The following is a 16,357-nucleotide window of genomic DNA, read 5'->3' on the forward strand; positions in this document are numbered from 1 at the left end:
CGTGGGGTCGCGCGGACGTGTGAGTGTGGGGGTGGGTGGGGCTGTATTTGCGTTCCCGCCCATGCTGTGTACAGGCTCGAACGCGTGACAGGGCAGGGGGAGGGAAATTGAAATCACCTCCGATTGGTGGACGAGGCGTCCTCTATGCGTCATTGGCGAACTGCACACTTTTCCGAACGCTATTTTTGATAGTTGAGCCGGTAAATAATTGCGGGGAACACGTTATAGTTAGCGATATATTAAACTGGGGATTAGCGTTCGCCGGCCATTTTGTATTGCAGGGTTTACACCATGGTTTAATCACCGTGACGTTGCCAGGCTACAGTGCGAGTTTTAATATGTACCGCTCGGCTACAAAGTGAATTGAAACCTCAATTTATACCTGATTGAAAATATCCCGAACTCTCCGCTCGTTGATTGGAAATAGATTTGCAGAATAGAGTTTGACGTTCGAAATGACGTTTCAAAGCGCAAAAAACGTGTTCGAAATCGATGGCACACGAGTTACCTAAGTAAACCCGTACGTGTTGGAAATGTTCCGACTGGACGGGTAAGGTTGTGTTCAGAGGTCCGACTACCCCGACCTAGGTATCAAATTTTCAGGAGCCGTGTACCACTCTCCTGGCAACAACGGTCAGCGTCGACTGCGCATGTGCGCATTTCTCGACCCGACATCGCAACTATACCCAACATCGCCCGAACTAACCTCTAAAGCCAGATCACCTTCGTAATGGAATTTAAATGTTAATGGTGTTTTAGTACATTTGACCAGAATCTACGATATGAGCTCGTGCGAATAAATAATCAATCGGCAAAGGCAACACTATCGGGGGTTGAACAAAAGAAGAACGAATATACCACATTTATATACATTTAATACTATTAAAGTTACACGCTAAATACATTATTCCTCGATCCTGTCCTGTCTTAGTGAATGTGAGAAATATCAACTTGTAGCTTTTATCCACAATATTCAAACAAATAGCTCGCTAATAAACTGATCTTCACGGTTTGTATAAGTACATGGTACACACGTGTGGTTACATCGTAGTATTATACATAAATAAGACTACTGGGACTGTACGAGTGTATATTGGTGGGCTAATTCTCAGTGGACTTTGTGCAAAAATAGTGACAATAGGTTAATATACTACACCATTAGGAAAGTCTCTTAACGTTTTCCTGTGTATAATCTTTATATTCAAACCTGCCAAATGAAAAGGAATACTACCGTGAAAAAGAAACATTGTATTTACAAGTGAAATATAGTTATCACTAAAAGGGCTAAAACATGTTAAACATTCAGTTGTTTTATGAGACTTTATTTTTGTATACATTTGGTTTACATAAATTACAGTAAATCCTAAGTATTCCTCAACGCCAAGACCAGTTGGAGTCCTGATCCTTTTCCTCTGCAATCCCCAATCTTGTAAATTTCAATGTGAAACACTATATTTTCAAGCCGCTTAAAACCACAGTAAAGTATCGAAATACTTATTTTTAAATTCAACAACTTTTGTTCAAACTATTTTTGCTCTGGTGAAAGATTGTTTATGAGTCTTGTTTTACTCGTGATAAATTATACTTGCCTTGATTGATGTTGGTTGATAAATATAACGAGTTTTACCTTCAGGTTCAAGTAAAGGAAACACATACATAACTTGCACATGCGAATTATATATTTGTTTATATAAATGAAGGAGTAGTCTGTAGTCACGTAACTTTCTATGTTGAAGTCGCTGAAATCCATTAGTTGGCAATACTCGTACATTTCTTATGTGCACAAAATGGGAATATTGCAATCATTGTTCTCATGTAACATTTAAGAAACACTTGACTCTGTTCTGACATTGAGGCTGTTAAAACTTTACAAAATCACAACTCCATTATTCCATTATTCATAGACCTAGATAGGAAATAAAAAAAATGTTCTGGAATGTTTATAACAACGCTTCTAAATATTGTGATATGAACAATTGCTTACTGAAGTGGTTTGCCAGATATTGTTTACATGGAGATACTATAAGAAATAAATTATTAATTATTTCGGTTGTGACCAAATCCAATAACTTCTTCTGACTGAAACGGAAGGACTATTTAATATATTTCTACGGGGAAAGTTTTTAATCCAAACATACTGGACTAAAATACAGAATATCAGTTCAATTGTACATTCATACGCACTTGAATCGTTATGTCAATTCATAATATTTAGAACTTCATTTCATTACATTACTTCAGTAACTTTATGTATAAGAATTATTAAAGATTTCCAAAAATAATTTTTGATTATGTCAAATCCGAAACTATAAATATCGAGTCCTAACAAAATTCCCGGAACTTAGTATACTAGTATAGCTGGCATGTAAAACCTTCTCGTCATTCAAATTCTTTTCTACATAATATTAGGGTTTTTATTTAGGATTAAAAGCACAGTGGATAAATATTGTTATTGTTGAAACATCTCATTAACCTTATAGTATAACAATTACAATGCTGTTGTTCATGATCTAAAGTATTACTACAAAAGAAACATGATCTCTATTTACTCAAATATGTAGCAAAACTTTTTGCAGTATAGGTACCTACGTTCTATGTAGCTGGTATCTGCCTAACTGAACAGTATAGCAATTTAAATTTAATTACACCGTTATCTACTTTAATTTGAAACTTCTCCAATTCCTAATGGCCAACTGTTTTAATGGGCAAATTAGCCCACCGATAGTGTAGGCCTATGTGTATAGTTCCTAATACCACAAACTAGTCCCCTTCCATATATATATTATAACCTCAAACAGAGACGAGTGATTTTACATAAGATTTATGTCGGCCTAGCAGTGCTGATGTTCGGAGAAACCTTTCTCGGAGATCTCGTTTCATTTTCGTAAGAACTTATCACCGTCTGACATCTGCAATTGTTTTTTAGGGGGGGGGGGGGGAATAAAAAATGTGCAAACAAGCGGTCTCTCCCATTTCCTCCGGTGCAGTGTCGAATGTATGCTATTTATTGTTTCCTGCAATTGAACAATGCAATTTTTGCTAGCACGGCACGGCACGGCATGTGTGGCGCTTCCTCGAACCCGTACCTTGCAGTTCTGGCACCTGCCTCTCTCCTCGGGGAATGTCATTAGACGGCACATGGCATCTGCACACGCACGCACCTCTCCCTCCCCCCCTCACCCCTCACCATCACTTCAACCACCCACTCGTCACACGTAATGTTACTTTGTATATATGCAACTCTTTACTATTGTCAACGGTTATTTCTTTGTGGCAACAATCTATAACAAGGAATAAACAAGAATAATTTGAAACCCAATAAGCTCTAGTGGTAACCATTAGAACAATTTTAACAACGAAAAATCCAATCATAACCGGGGAATAGTGTTCATTCACGTTCGATTCAAAAACGGGGAACCCTCCTGTTGAAAGTTATGAAACACGTTTCTTCAAAAAAAGTCCAATTTAGGGGAAGTTCAGAGTCGAGGCAAAGGAACAAAGTAGCCTACTCACAGTTTCTATCGTGTTGCTTGTTACCAAAGATGTTTCTAGAGCGAGTTCCAGTAGGGATGCGGAAATCGATCCGACTGAGGAGATGATGAGAGTCAATAGAATATTGTACAGAAGCTTAAACAGAAATGTGGCGGCCTGAACTTGTCTTCTATTGTATAAGGATATGAGACCAAGATGTATAGCTAGTCTTCAAGGGATGCGGAAATCGATCCGACTGAGGAGAGATGATGAGAGTCAATAGAATATTGTACAGAAGCTTAAACAGAAATGTGGCGGCCTGAACTTGTCTTCTATTGTATAAGGATATGAGACCAAGATGTATAGCTAGTCTTCAAGGGATGCGGAAATCGATCCGACTGAGGAGATGATGAGAGTCAATAGAATATTGTACAGAAGCTTAAACAGAAATGTGGCGGCCTGAACTTGTCTTCTATTGTATAAGGATATGAGACCAAGATGTATAGCTAGTCTTCAAGGGATGCGGAAATCGATCCGACTGAGGAGATGATGAGAGTCAATAGAATATTGTACAGAAGCTTAAACAGAAATGTGGCGGCCTGAACTTGTCTTCTATTGTATAAGGATATGAGACCAAGATGTATAGCTAGTCTTCAAGGGATGCGGAAATCGATCCGACTGAGGAGATGATGAGAGTCAATAGAATATTGTACAGAAGCTTAAACAGAAATGTGGCGGCCTGAACTTGTCTTCTATTGTATAAGGGATATGAGACCAAGATGTATAGCTAGTCTTCAAGGGATGCGGAAATCGATCCGACTGAGGAGATGATGAGAGTCAATAGAATATTGTACAGAAGCTTAAACAGAAATGTGGCGGCCTGAACTTGTCTTCTATTGTATAAGGATATGAGACCAAGATGTATAGCTAGTCTTCAAGGGATGCGGAAATCGATCCGACTGAGGAGATGATGAGAGTCAATAGAATATTGTACAGAAGCTTAAACAGAAATGTGGCGGCCTGAACTTGTCTTCTATTGTATAAGGATATGAGACCAAGATGTATAGCTAGTCTTCAAGGGATGCGGAAATCGATCCGACTGAGGAGAGATGATGAGAGTCAAAGAATATTGTACAGAAGATAAACAGAAATGTGGCGGCCTGAACTTGTCTTCTATTGTATAAGGATATGAGACCAAGATGTATAGCTAGTCTTCAAGGGATGCGGAAATCGATCCGACTGAGGAGATGATGAGAGTCAATAGAATATTGTACAGAAGCTTAAACAGAAATGTGGCGGCCTGAACTTGTCTTCTATTGTATAAGGATATGAGACCAAGATGTATAGCTAGTCTTCAAATGGCACTTCAAGATAAGGAAACCAATCCTCATTCTCAAAGTTTCCTTTGTATCCTATCCAAAAACGAATGTTTATTAAAGTGAGGAAACCAGACCACACAACAGTATTCAATAATTTTCCGCAAGTTAAGGTGACATACAGCATTGTGAGAGTCCCACCTGGGATCACACCCCTACAAACAGTCTTCCAATACAGTCCTATATGTTATGTGGGCATTTGTAACTGTCAACGTTACGTCGTGTAATGTAAAAAGTAAATATGCAAAAGTAAATTTCTTTCCTTTGTTACATTTTTAAATCCCGAAAATTATATATTTTAATGTAATAATGTTATAAAACACTTGTACTACTAAATAAATTAATAAAACATCACATATAGAAATAAACCTAAACAATGTTTCGAAACAAAAACTATAACATATAAATCTAATACAATACGGTGCTGAATACACAACTAAACACAAATTGAACAAAATAAATATAAATCAATTAATCACTTGAATTGTAATTTAAGAAACATATTTTCCTTTTGTTACTGCTCCAGTATCGTGCAACTTGATGACCCTATTATGGCATTATTCCAGTTTCATTGTTTGAGATCATCGAAAAAAACATGTCCAAAAAATAACTCATTCTTTATCAAATGTCTCATCTCTCTTAAGCTTTTGGATTTGGGTATTTTTACTTACACTTGTTCGGACCTGACTGTATTTATATGTGGCTATCTACGCAATTTGGAACATAAAAGAAGATGATCGACTTATAAAATACATCTTAGTTCTTAGAGCCAAGATTAATTTTCGCCTCTGCCAGACGACTCACCTATGCCGCGCCGATTTATCTTCTAATTTTAATTGTGTTATAAATATGGATACGCAGTATGTACCGGAAGGCAATGAAAATTAAAGGGAGTATTTTCCGGACATTTCCCATCATTCAGTAACTCTAAGAAATCTGTAAAAATACGTTTACCCGTATGCAATCTGATCTCTTCCACAGATGGACAATTTATCTATAAAAAATACAATAAACAAATCAAACCAAAGTGTTGTGACAAGCAATTATGCACATGATGAAGAGATCAGGACTCGTCTGCACGCTAATGTTTAAAAATGATGTCAAATATTTCCACAATAGCAAAATTGAATTGTATTTTTTACTGTTTATCTCACATTAAAATCAAATCAGTTCTCACTGTTTTGTGACTTAAGTTCCTACGGTATGTTCAAAAAGAAACTTTATAAAACAGAAATATCCTAAATGATTCCGCTCTCTAGGAAGATTAAACAGTATATAACTCCCGATGGCAAATACAGAAAAATCAAGATGATAACTGAGAACTAAACGTTTCATAATTTCCTCTTGCAAGATTATGACATAGTTTACACCATTACAGTAGAATACACTGGTGTAATATTCATTCCGGTAAAACTGCGGTAAAAACCTTAAAGTATCCAATTTTCCAATTCGATTGAGCCAATTTCTTAGAATGACGTAAACGAAGTGAATCAGAATATTGAACTGATGAATCGTAACACATTGATCTGCAGAGGTAATGTAGGAACAAGAGTACGTGATACATTGAATTTGTGCCACTCCTTGGGGCGGAGCCCGGTCCACGACTGTGTAACGCCCTTGCATGACAAACAGCTGGTTACGGTTCCAGCTCTCCAGCTCGCACATGCTGGAACTGGACCTCTCTCGTCTCTTGTGCAGAACTCGGTAAGGATATCCACCAGGAGCACCAACTGCAGCTTGACTCTTCAAACTAGAAACAAAATACATTAATCTGCACAATTTGCGTTGAGTTTTCGATTATTATGATCAAAACGAAAACACATAAAGCAATTTTTAGAAAACAGATAAATGCAATAAATTCTCTTAAAAGAATTTGTTTTCAAACCACCTCTACCGAGATCACTCAGCTTATCTTTAACCTGAGGGTTGCAACAACCATTACAACCACTATCTCTGGTAGACGTTCCAGTATAAGTCCTCAGTTTAAAATCTATTATACTATATGTATAATATATAATGTATGTATATAATGCTGCACACAGCAGAAAAAAAGAGCAGCGCTTAAGTTAAATTATATTAGTCCTAAAATGATAAATTATCATCTTAGAATGTCCACTATGCAGCGTTAGTTATATTTACAGTAACTAAGTATTATGAACATTCATGATGCTTCATGGTGCTTATGACAAAACCAAATGATCTCGTCTGTGGTTCCTACACACCTAACAGCAGAAATTATTTAAGATTAACGAAATTAAAATATGTATATGCATGTATGTATATGTTTATCATGATCAGTTTTGTTGATAAATCCACATTCCAATTCAGACATTCATCCTTTTTCGACGAGATGGAGAGTTAGGGTTCTTGAAAGGCATCATTGCCTGATACAATATTGGCACTTACTCATATTGAAGTAGTTTTACATTACTATAACTTACAAGCAAACAATAACAACTAACACAAATGACGAGTAAAAATCTAACAACTAAAAGCATAATATATAAATCAACTTTATCTCAAATTTTGTATTCTATAAATATGAATATATTTATTTTTGTTTTTGAAAAAGGTGATGGACGAAGAACTAACCGATGTAGGTATTCTTTAATCGAGACGAGATCACGATGTCTTTGTAAAAATATTATAAGTGCATGTAAATTATTGTTCACATCTGTATCTTCTTAGTACTTTAATGGCTCCCTCATGAACTCCAATGGTAAATCAAGAACACTTCCGAACCAATTATTTAACACACAATTAACGGATACGCAATCGAATTTTAAACAAATTCCTCAATGGTAAGGCTGAATCCAATATTTGTTCTAAGTATCCAAACTCTCGCAGTTACCCATTGATCTCATTTAGGCCACGTATTCGATATAAAAATTAAAACCTAGATTTACATCTCAGGAATATCCTCGTATCTAAAAACAACCCTTCGCCATAATCCCTTTCGAAAAATGCTGGTAATTTAATAATGTTAATCGCTATGAACCATTCATAATTTCGATAAAAATAGTCGCAAAATACAAATGAGTTGATGTTGCATCTTTCATTTGGTTAAATGACAAATTCACACAATGTTGATAACCTTCAAAAACCGTATTAATTGTAATTATTACAAATAGTAAAAAGTAGGATATTTATGATTACGACACCTGCTCACCATCGCAACATCCTATTGGTATTCAGCCTGCTCACTATTGTGTTATGCCAATAACTGCGTCCCTAGGATGAGGGTTATTAGATGACCGTACGCGATAAAGAAGTATAATCAAATAATCTTACAAAGAGCGTAATCGTAGTAGAGGGTGAGGGAGGACTTTGTGGCGCTATTCACCTGGACTAGGCTCCCCAATGTAATAATAGTGCCGGCCGGCACAGAGGTCTGGCCACGCGCCGTCCTGCCTGCTTCACGTGCCCAGTGACCTCTGACCTGGGCCTTCTCTACTGAGTAGAGCCCGCCGTGACCTCTGCACCTCATTCATGTATGCTGGAAGGGTGTTGCAGACCACTCGAGGGTTGGACAGTTGGCGGTGGTGACCTCTGGGAGACCTGAGGAGCCCTTCTGCACGTGTGAAGTATTCATTTTTGAATGCCCACTTACAATCCTGCTCTTGTTATGTATCAGGGCACAGATGTAGATACTAAGCTGTGCTACTCACTCAAGAGCTGAACAATAGCAGCTATGATTTCTTGGTGCACAAAGGTTGCTCTCTAGAATATTGAACTTCAATCCTGCTCTTGTTATGCATCAGAGCAGGTATGTTGGTATCAAGCTGTGTTACTCACTCTAGAGCTGAACAATAGCAGCTATGATTTCTTGGTGCACAAAGGTTGCTCTCTAGAATATTGAACTTCAATCCTGCTCTTGTTATGCATCAGAGCAGGTATGTTGGTATCAAGCTGTGTTTACTCACTCTAGAGCTGAACAATAGCAGCTATGATTTCTTGGTGCACAAAGGTTGCTCTCTAGAATATTGAACTTCAATCCTGCTCTTGTTATGCATCAGAGCAGGTATGTTGGTATCAAGCTGTGTTTACTCACTCTAGGGCTGAACAGTAATAGCTATGATTTCTTGGTGCACAAAGGTTGCTCTCTAGAATATTGAACTTCAATCCTGCTCTTGTTATGCATCAGAGCAGGTATGTTGGTATCAAGCTGTGTTTACTCACTCTAGGGCTGAACAGTAATAGCTATGATTTCTTGGTGCACAAAGGTTGCTCTCTAGAATATTGAACTTCAATCCTGCTCTTGTTATGCATCAGAGCAGGTATGTTGGTATCAAGCTGTGTTTACTCACTCTAGAGCTGAACAATAATAGCTATGATTTCTTGGTGCACAAAGGTTGCTCTCTAGAATATTGAACTTCAATCCTGCTCTTGTTATGCATCAGAGCAGGTATGTTGGTATCAAGCTGTGTTACTCACTCTAGAGCTGAACAATAGCAGCTATGATTTCTTGGTAAACAAAGGTTGCTCTCTAGAATATTGAACTTCAATCCTGCTCTTGTTATGCATCAGAGCAGGTATGTTGGTATCAAGCTGTGTTTACTCACTCTAGAGCTGAACAATAGCAGCTATGATTTCTTGGTGCACAAAGGTTGCTCTCTAGAATATTGAACTTCAATCCTGCTCTTGTTATGCATCAGAGCAGGTATGTTGGTATCAAGCTGTGTTTACTCACTCTAGGGCTGAACAATAGCAGCTATGATTTCTTGGTGCACAAAGGTTGCTCTCTAGAATATTGAACTTCAATCCTGCTCTTGTTATGCATCAGAGCAGGTATGTTGGTATCAAGCTGTGTTTACTCACTCTATGACTGAACAGTAATAGCTATGATTTCTTGGTGCACAAAGGTTGCTCTCTAGAATATTGAACTTCAATCCTGCTCTTGTTATGCATCAGAGCAGGTATGTTGGTATCAAGCTGTGTTTACTCACTCTAGGGCTGAACAATAATAGCTATGATTTCTTGGTGCACAAAGGTTGCTCTCTAGAATATTGAACTTCAATCCTGCTCTTGTTATGCATCAGAGCAGGTATGTTGGTATCAAGCTGTGTTTACTCACTCTAGGGCTGAACAGTAATAGCTATGATTTCTTGGTGCACAAAGGTTGCTCTCTAGAATATTGAACTTCAATCCTGCTCTTGTTATGCATCAGAGCAGGTATGTTGGTATCAAGCTGTGTTTACTCACTCTAGGGCTGAACAGTAATAGCTATGATTTCTTGGTGCACAAAGGTTGTTCTCTAGAATATTGAACTTCAATCCTGCTCTTGTTATGCATCAGAGCAGGTATGTTGGTATCAAGCTGTGTTTACTCACTCTAGAGCTGAACAATAGCAGCTATGATTTCTTGGTAAACAAAGGTTGTTCTCTAGAATATTGAACTTCAATCCTGCTCTTGTTATGCATCAGAGCAGGTATGTTGGTATCAAGCTGTGTTTACTCACTCTAGGGCTGAACAGTAATAGCTATGATTTCTTGGTGCACAAAGGTTGTTCTCTAGAATATTGAACTTCAATCCTGCTCTTGTTATGCATCAGAGCAGGTATGTTGGTATCAAGCTGTGTTTACTCACTCAAGGGCTGAACAATAGTAGCTATGATTTCTTGGTAAAGAAAGGTTGTTCTCTAGAATATTGAACTTCAATCCTGCTCTTGTTATGCATCAGAGCAGGTATGTTGGTATCAAGCTGTGTTACTCACTCTAGGGCTGAACAATAGCAGCTATGATTTCTTGGTAAACAAAGGTTGTTCTCTAGAATATTGAACTTCAATCCTGCTCTTGTTATGCATCAGAGCAGGTATGTTGGTATCAAGCTGTGTTTACTCACTCTAGGGCTGAACAGTAATAGCTATGATTTCTTGGTGCACAAAGGTTGCTCTCTAGAATATTGAACTTCAATCCTGCTCTTGTTATGCATCAGAGCAGGTATGTTGGTATCAAGCTGTGTTTACTCACTCAAGGGCTGAACAATAGTAGCTATGATTTCTTGGTAAAGAAAGGTTGTTCTCTGGAATAGTGAACTTCAATCCTGCTCTTGTTATGCATCAGAGCAGGTATGTTGGTATCAAGCTGTGTTTACTCACTCAAGGGCTGAACAATAGTAGCTATGATTTCTTGGTAAAGAAAGGTTGTTCTCTGGAATAGTGAACTTCAATCCTGCTCTTGTTATGCATCAGAGCAGGTATGTTGGTATCAAGCTGTGTTTACTCACTCAGAGCTGAACAATAGCAGCTATGATTTCTTGGTAAACAAAGGTTGTTCTCTAGAATATTGAACTTCAATCCTGCTCTTGTTATGCATCAGAGCAGGTATGTTGGTATCAAGCTGTGTTACTCACTCTAGGGCTGAACAATAGCAGCTATGATTTCTTGGTAAACAAAGGTTGTTCTCTAGAATATTGAACTTCAATCCTGCTCTTGTTATGCATCAGAGCAGGTATGTTGGTATCAAGTTATGTTACTCATTCGAGGGTAACATAGTAAATGTCGTCAGATCAGAATAATCGAATTCCTGGTTCATTTAATATACCAGATTTGAAAGTGGCGCTCAACTTGATTATATGTAAGACTAAGCAGTAATAAAATGTTTTCATATAAGTGGATATATCAATGAAAGTGCTTAGTTTAAAGATCCTATAAAGATTTTACCTATATATATATTATGATGACAGAATGTTTTACTTTTGCTTAGCACTCAAAAACAAAATGTTAGGGAGGCTAAAGAACTATGTAAATTGTGCTAAATAGACTTCATAAATATCATATGGTCAATATAAACTTTTATTTTTCCTACATACTAGACTTGTCCTATCCGATGTGGTGTTTTAGCTGCAGTGAGGAAAGCTAAAAGTGCCGTATAACAGGCATGAAACCGCTATAAATGGACCAGAAACACAATAAAATTGAAGAGCTACGGCCAAGGATACACTAACAACTGAGCATTTACATAACCGAACTTTAGCTCGGCATCACAGACCGTGTAGTCATTTTGGGAGACATTTATTACATCGAGTAGTGAAAACGATCGCAGCGAACGAGAGATGGTATCGAATAGATAGTGAGGATATTGCGTAGGTGAGGTTATCCCAGACAGGATACATTAAGATCGATCCCATGGTTGTGGGTAGGGGGGGGGAGGGTAGTCGATAGCGCTATCGATGGGTGTTGACCATGGGTCCTTAGACACGCTTCACCTTGCTCCGTACTCTATTCTACCAGACCCGACTGTACACCGTCAAAGACCTCGGCCCTTTAAGCGCCCTTTAATCATTTAAGGAATTTAGGGACTACTCTGTCTGACAAGGGTGAACATTTTTAACTACACCCATCACCGTGTTTATCCTATAGGCTACATCAATGTTTTTTTTATTTCTTTACGTACATAGACTTTAAGTGCTGAATTAATTAATTTTAAAATTGTGTCGGAACTTTTGCACCCCCCGGAGAATATATAAATTTTTACTTATTTAAAGCCACGTGTAACAGATATGCATTGCCGTTCGTATTGCACAGTTAGAATTAAAGTTTATTTTAAGGATTCAATTTAAAGATTACGTTTTGTATTGCATCTTTGGTCATTGTTATTATTGATTTCATACTACTGCTAAAATTTTAAACCAAAACTTGCACTTGAGAATCGAATTTTTTTATTAAATAAATATTTATAATCTCCATCGAAGAATTTAGAAACGACTGAGTCTAATTTTGCTTTTCACTACTAAGGGATTAGAATTCTATCCCATAACTACTTCGGTGTGGTAATATATTTCTTATACTGCCTTATGTACTTATAGCCTCTCACTATTACTAAGCAACCATTACGTTTATTCTGATTATTCAGCGAGTTACCATAAAATCCTAGCTCTATATCAACAGGTTGAAGTGACTTTACAATTGACCATTTCAGTGACAATCCATAGATTCGGGTATTTAATTTTGTTATTCCTAAACCTTGGTTACGATTATCAAAATATTAAAATTGTAATTAAAAACGATAACAACAAATTTTAATTGAGGATTTCGATCTAGATACTGTATAAGTTTTCTTAATTAGCTTGGTTATTGCATCTGATATAGTTACAATTTTTGTATCAATAAATCCCCAGGTACGTGTACCGTAGGTGGCGTAACAACAAGGCCGTACTGTCAGAGCGTCGAGGTACGCCTAGTCACACTTGGGCTACCTAGCGTAACGTAGTCCCACCAATAGCATCGCGGCCGCCGCCATTTTTAATCGTCCACATTTTTATTATCCCTTCCTAGAGAAATAGCGGAGACCAAGGGCGAGTGAGATAAGATAGGGACCGGCAGTCTGTAGTGGCGAGGCGACAGGGCACCTCGATGATTTGTGTGGCATTACAGAAGTAAAATATCGCTAGTGATGACGGCCGTTATCAGATGACTGATAACTGATAGCAGTGAGGGGAGACAGACTGCTCCGTACGTCACAGCTGCATAGAGCAAACTGCAGAGCGCACAGAGGTTGCAGTTCCTCGCCGGTCGGATACATTCATTTCGGTGATTTGTCTAATAAATTTCTCCACTCCTACGGCGAAGTGCTCGTAAAAATTCTAAAAGTCCAAACAAGAAAGATAAGGTTACAATTCGAGATTGCCCGCTATCGAAATCATCTGTGATATCCGAGTCTGTGTTGATATCGGCGGCCATCTTAACCGAATGTGTGAACTAGAGTGCATCTAAAGTCAAGAGTGCAACTGAAATCATTTTTGTTTTCACTCTTTCACTTTTAAAATGTCTCCCCGATAGTGTTGAGCTGTGTCAGGACAAATTGTGCTTCGAAAGCTAAAACATGAATGTAAGTGATTAGTCTGTTTCATTTCTCTTGTTATTTTAGTTCTTAACTTAGACAGCTGTTCTTCAGTGGATTATTCACTGCAAAAATAAAAACCTAAGTAGATTCTTGAAAATATAACCTTCAGTTATAAATTATTTAACAATAATGCAAAAGCGATAAATTTGTAACGTTTATAGCCTACAATAGATACGAATTTAATATAATAATTGCAATTATACTTTTATTTCGTGAAAGCAACTATTTAGTTTTTAAGAAATCTGTTACTGTGTCTCTAAATATTGATGATGAGTACTTAATGTGTAACGATATTTAAAAAATATAAACAAACAATCTAAAAATAAATATTTTATTGCTTAACACAAATATAAGTAAAATATAGTATTTTATAATATCAAATTGATTAATTATTAGTGCAGTTATTTACTGATGTGATTTTTAATATATGATTAAAGTATGAGTTTAAAAATTCATAATCAAATTTGTAGTTTTATGTATAAAACTTTTAAAGGTTTTTGGTAACCTTTAAAAGTACCAAAAACATGCATCAATAGCTATAACTGTATTACCTTACGGTAGACCTATCATAAAATAATACTGATATAGGCTATAAGAGGTAAAATATACTAAACATTGGTATCAGATAATTCAATGTTTTAGCACAAAGCAACCTTTGTTACTCGCAACTAAAACTGTAATGAAGGGGATATTTTTTTTATCTCTGAGTGAATGTATTTTATTATCTACCGTTAAAACTGCTAGGTATATTCAGTCTAACAAGGTTTTAAGTAAGACATTTTTATAAGCTATAATTAAATTTTGATTTAACAATAAAAACTAAAATCCTCAATTCTAGATGTAGGTTAAGTCAGATTGACAACTGTGAATTATACTCGTATACTCCACTACATACTCACTACAGTACGTACTCTCTACTATTATTTACTGTAACAGAAGACATACCATTAAAACCTCTGTCCTTAGATGTATAAACAGTTCTATCATGTGTAGACAGTCGTTGTAAGAAACTAGTCTAAAGCCAAATATAAGTAAAAACATTAAATATCCACAAAAACAAATTTTAAGCCAAATCAGAATGCAAAAACTAACATTATGTAATGAACAATATATGTTTTGTTTATCTTGAAGATTAAATTAAATTAAAACTGTGTCAGTGACTTTTCTAAACATTAACATATATATTCTTGTTACATTACAGTACTATCTTAATCGTTTTAAAGTTGAGGTTATGGATAACTTTGATCAGAGCTAATCTTTATAGCTATTAAATCAATAATACCTATCCCCCTATTTAACCCCCAGGCCAAACTTCTTGTAATATTTATAATACTATACTGAAGGCCTGCTAAAACTGAATTTATCTCACCTGTTTTAAAATATGGACAAAATAATGGAAGGGAATTTCAAAATCCCGTAATTAATTAAAATCGACAAAATTTGATCTATTGTTGATAAAGCGAAAATGTTACTCTTAAAAATTTTAAATTACTATCTTATTTAAATGCAGTATAAATATAAATTTTGCTATTTAAAAAATACATCTTTCTGTTAATGTAAAGTTTATTTAATGTTTATATTTGGGAGATACTCTCTAAAAGTAATTACTATACATGGTTGTCAGAAGGCGTCAGAAACAAACCTGCATTTTATTCAGTAATAGAGCTATGGAAATCCACGTAACTAGTAAAATAGATGGCATGAAACTTTCAATAGACAATTATGTTACCCCATAGTTGATTACTAAGAATATAGAACCTCTTCGACTATGTGGGAGCTGTGCCCCGTCCAGCGAAACAACAAAACTCTAAGAAATGAACATTATTACAGAAACATAACAACATTCAGTTATTTGCTACAACTCATGTTGCCTCCTAGTTGACTATTAAGATTGCACAAACTCTTTGACTCCACAGTTTCCCCCATTTCCCCTTAAAGTGTCAATCGAAACAACAATAATCTCAGAATAACATTCAATTATTTGCTACAACTACTCATGTTGCCTCCTAGTTGACTATTAAGATTGCACAAACTCTTTGACTCCACAGTTTCCCCCATTTCCCCTTAAAGTGTCAATCGAAACAACAATAATCTCAGAATAACATTCAATTATTTGCTACAACTACTCATGTTGCCTCCTAGTTGACTATTAAGATTGTACAAACTCTTTGATTCCCCAGTTTCCCCAACTAGTCCTGAAGTGTCAATTGAAACAACAATAATCTCAGAATAACATTCAATTACTTGTTACAACTCATGTTGCCTCCTAGTTGACTATTAAGATTGCACAAACTCTTTGACTCCACAGTTTCCCCCATTTCCCCTTAAAGTGTCAATCGAAACAACAATAATCTCAGAATAACATTCAATTATTTGCTACAACTACTCATGTTGCCTCCTAGTTGACTATTAAGATTGTACAAACTCTTTGACTCCACAGTTTCCCCCATTTCCCCTTAAAGTGTCAATCGAAACAACAATAATCTCAGAATAACATTCAATTACTTGCTACAACTCATGTTGCCTCCTAGTTGACTATTAAGATTGCACAAACTCTTTGACTCCACAGTTTCCCCCATTTCCCCTTAAAGTGTCAATCGAAACAACAATAATCTCAGAATAACATTCAATTATTTGCTACAACTACTCATGTTGCCTCCTAGTTGA

General features: G+C 36.5%; 1 protein-coding gene across 7 annotated transcripts in view; it reads left to right on the top strand.

The window, feature by feature from the left end:
* LOC124361729 (zinc finger protein 37-like) overlaps positions 1-16,357 on the top strand; it is a 246,677-nt gene that overhangs the window by 130,635 nt on the left and 99,685 nt on the right. For 4 of the 7 annotated variants that reach the window (XM_046815675.1, XM_046815678.1, XM_046815679.1 and 1 more), the window contains exon 1: positions 13,162-13,675. The exons of 1 other annotated variant lie outside the window; for it this stretch is intronic. The gene's annotated coding sequence lies outside the window, so the exon portion shown is untranslated. Of the gene's footprint in view, positions 1-13,160; positions 13,676-16,357 lie in introns of those variants that run through there. 2 more of the 7 variants (XM_046815677.1, XM_046815682.1) reach the window with 2 other exon arrangements.

Source organism: Homalodisca vitripennis, chromosome 5 (genome assembly GCF_021130785.1).
Source record: "Homalodisca vitripennis isolate AUS2020 chromosome 5, UT_GWSS_2.1, whole genome shotgun sequence".
NCBI classification, from domain to species: domain Eukaryota; kingdom Metazoa; phylum Arthropoda; class Insecta; order Hemiptera; family Cicadellidae; genus Homalodisca; species Homalodisca vitripennis.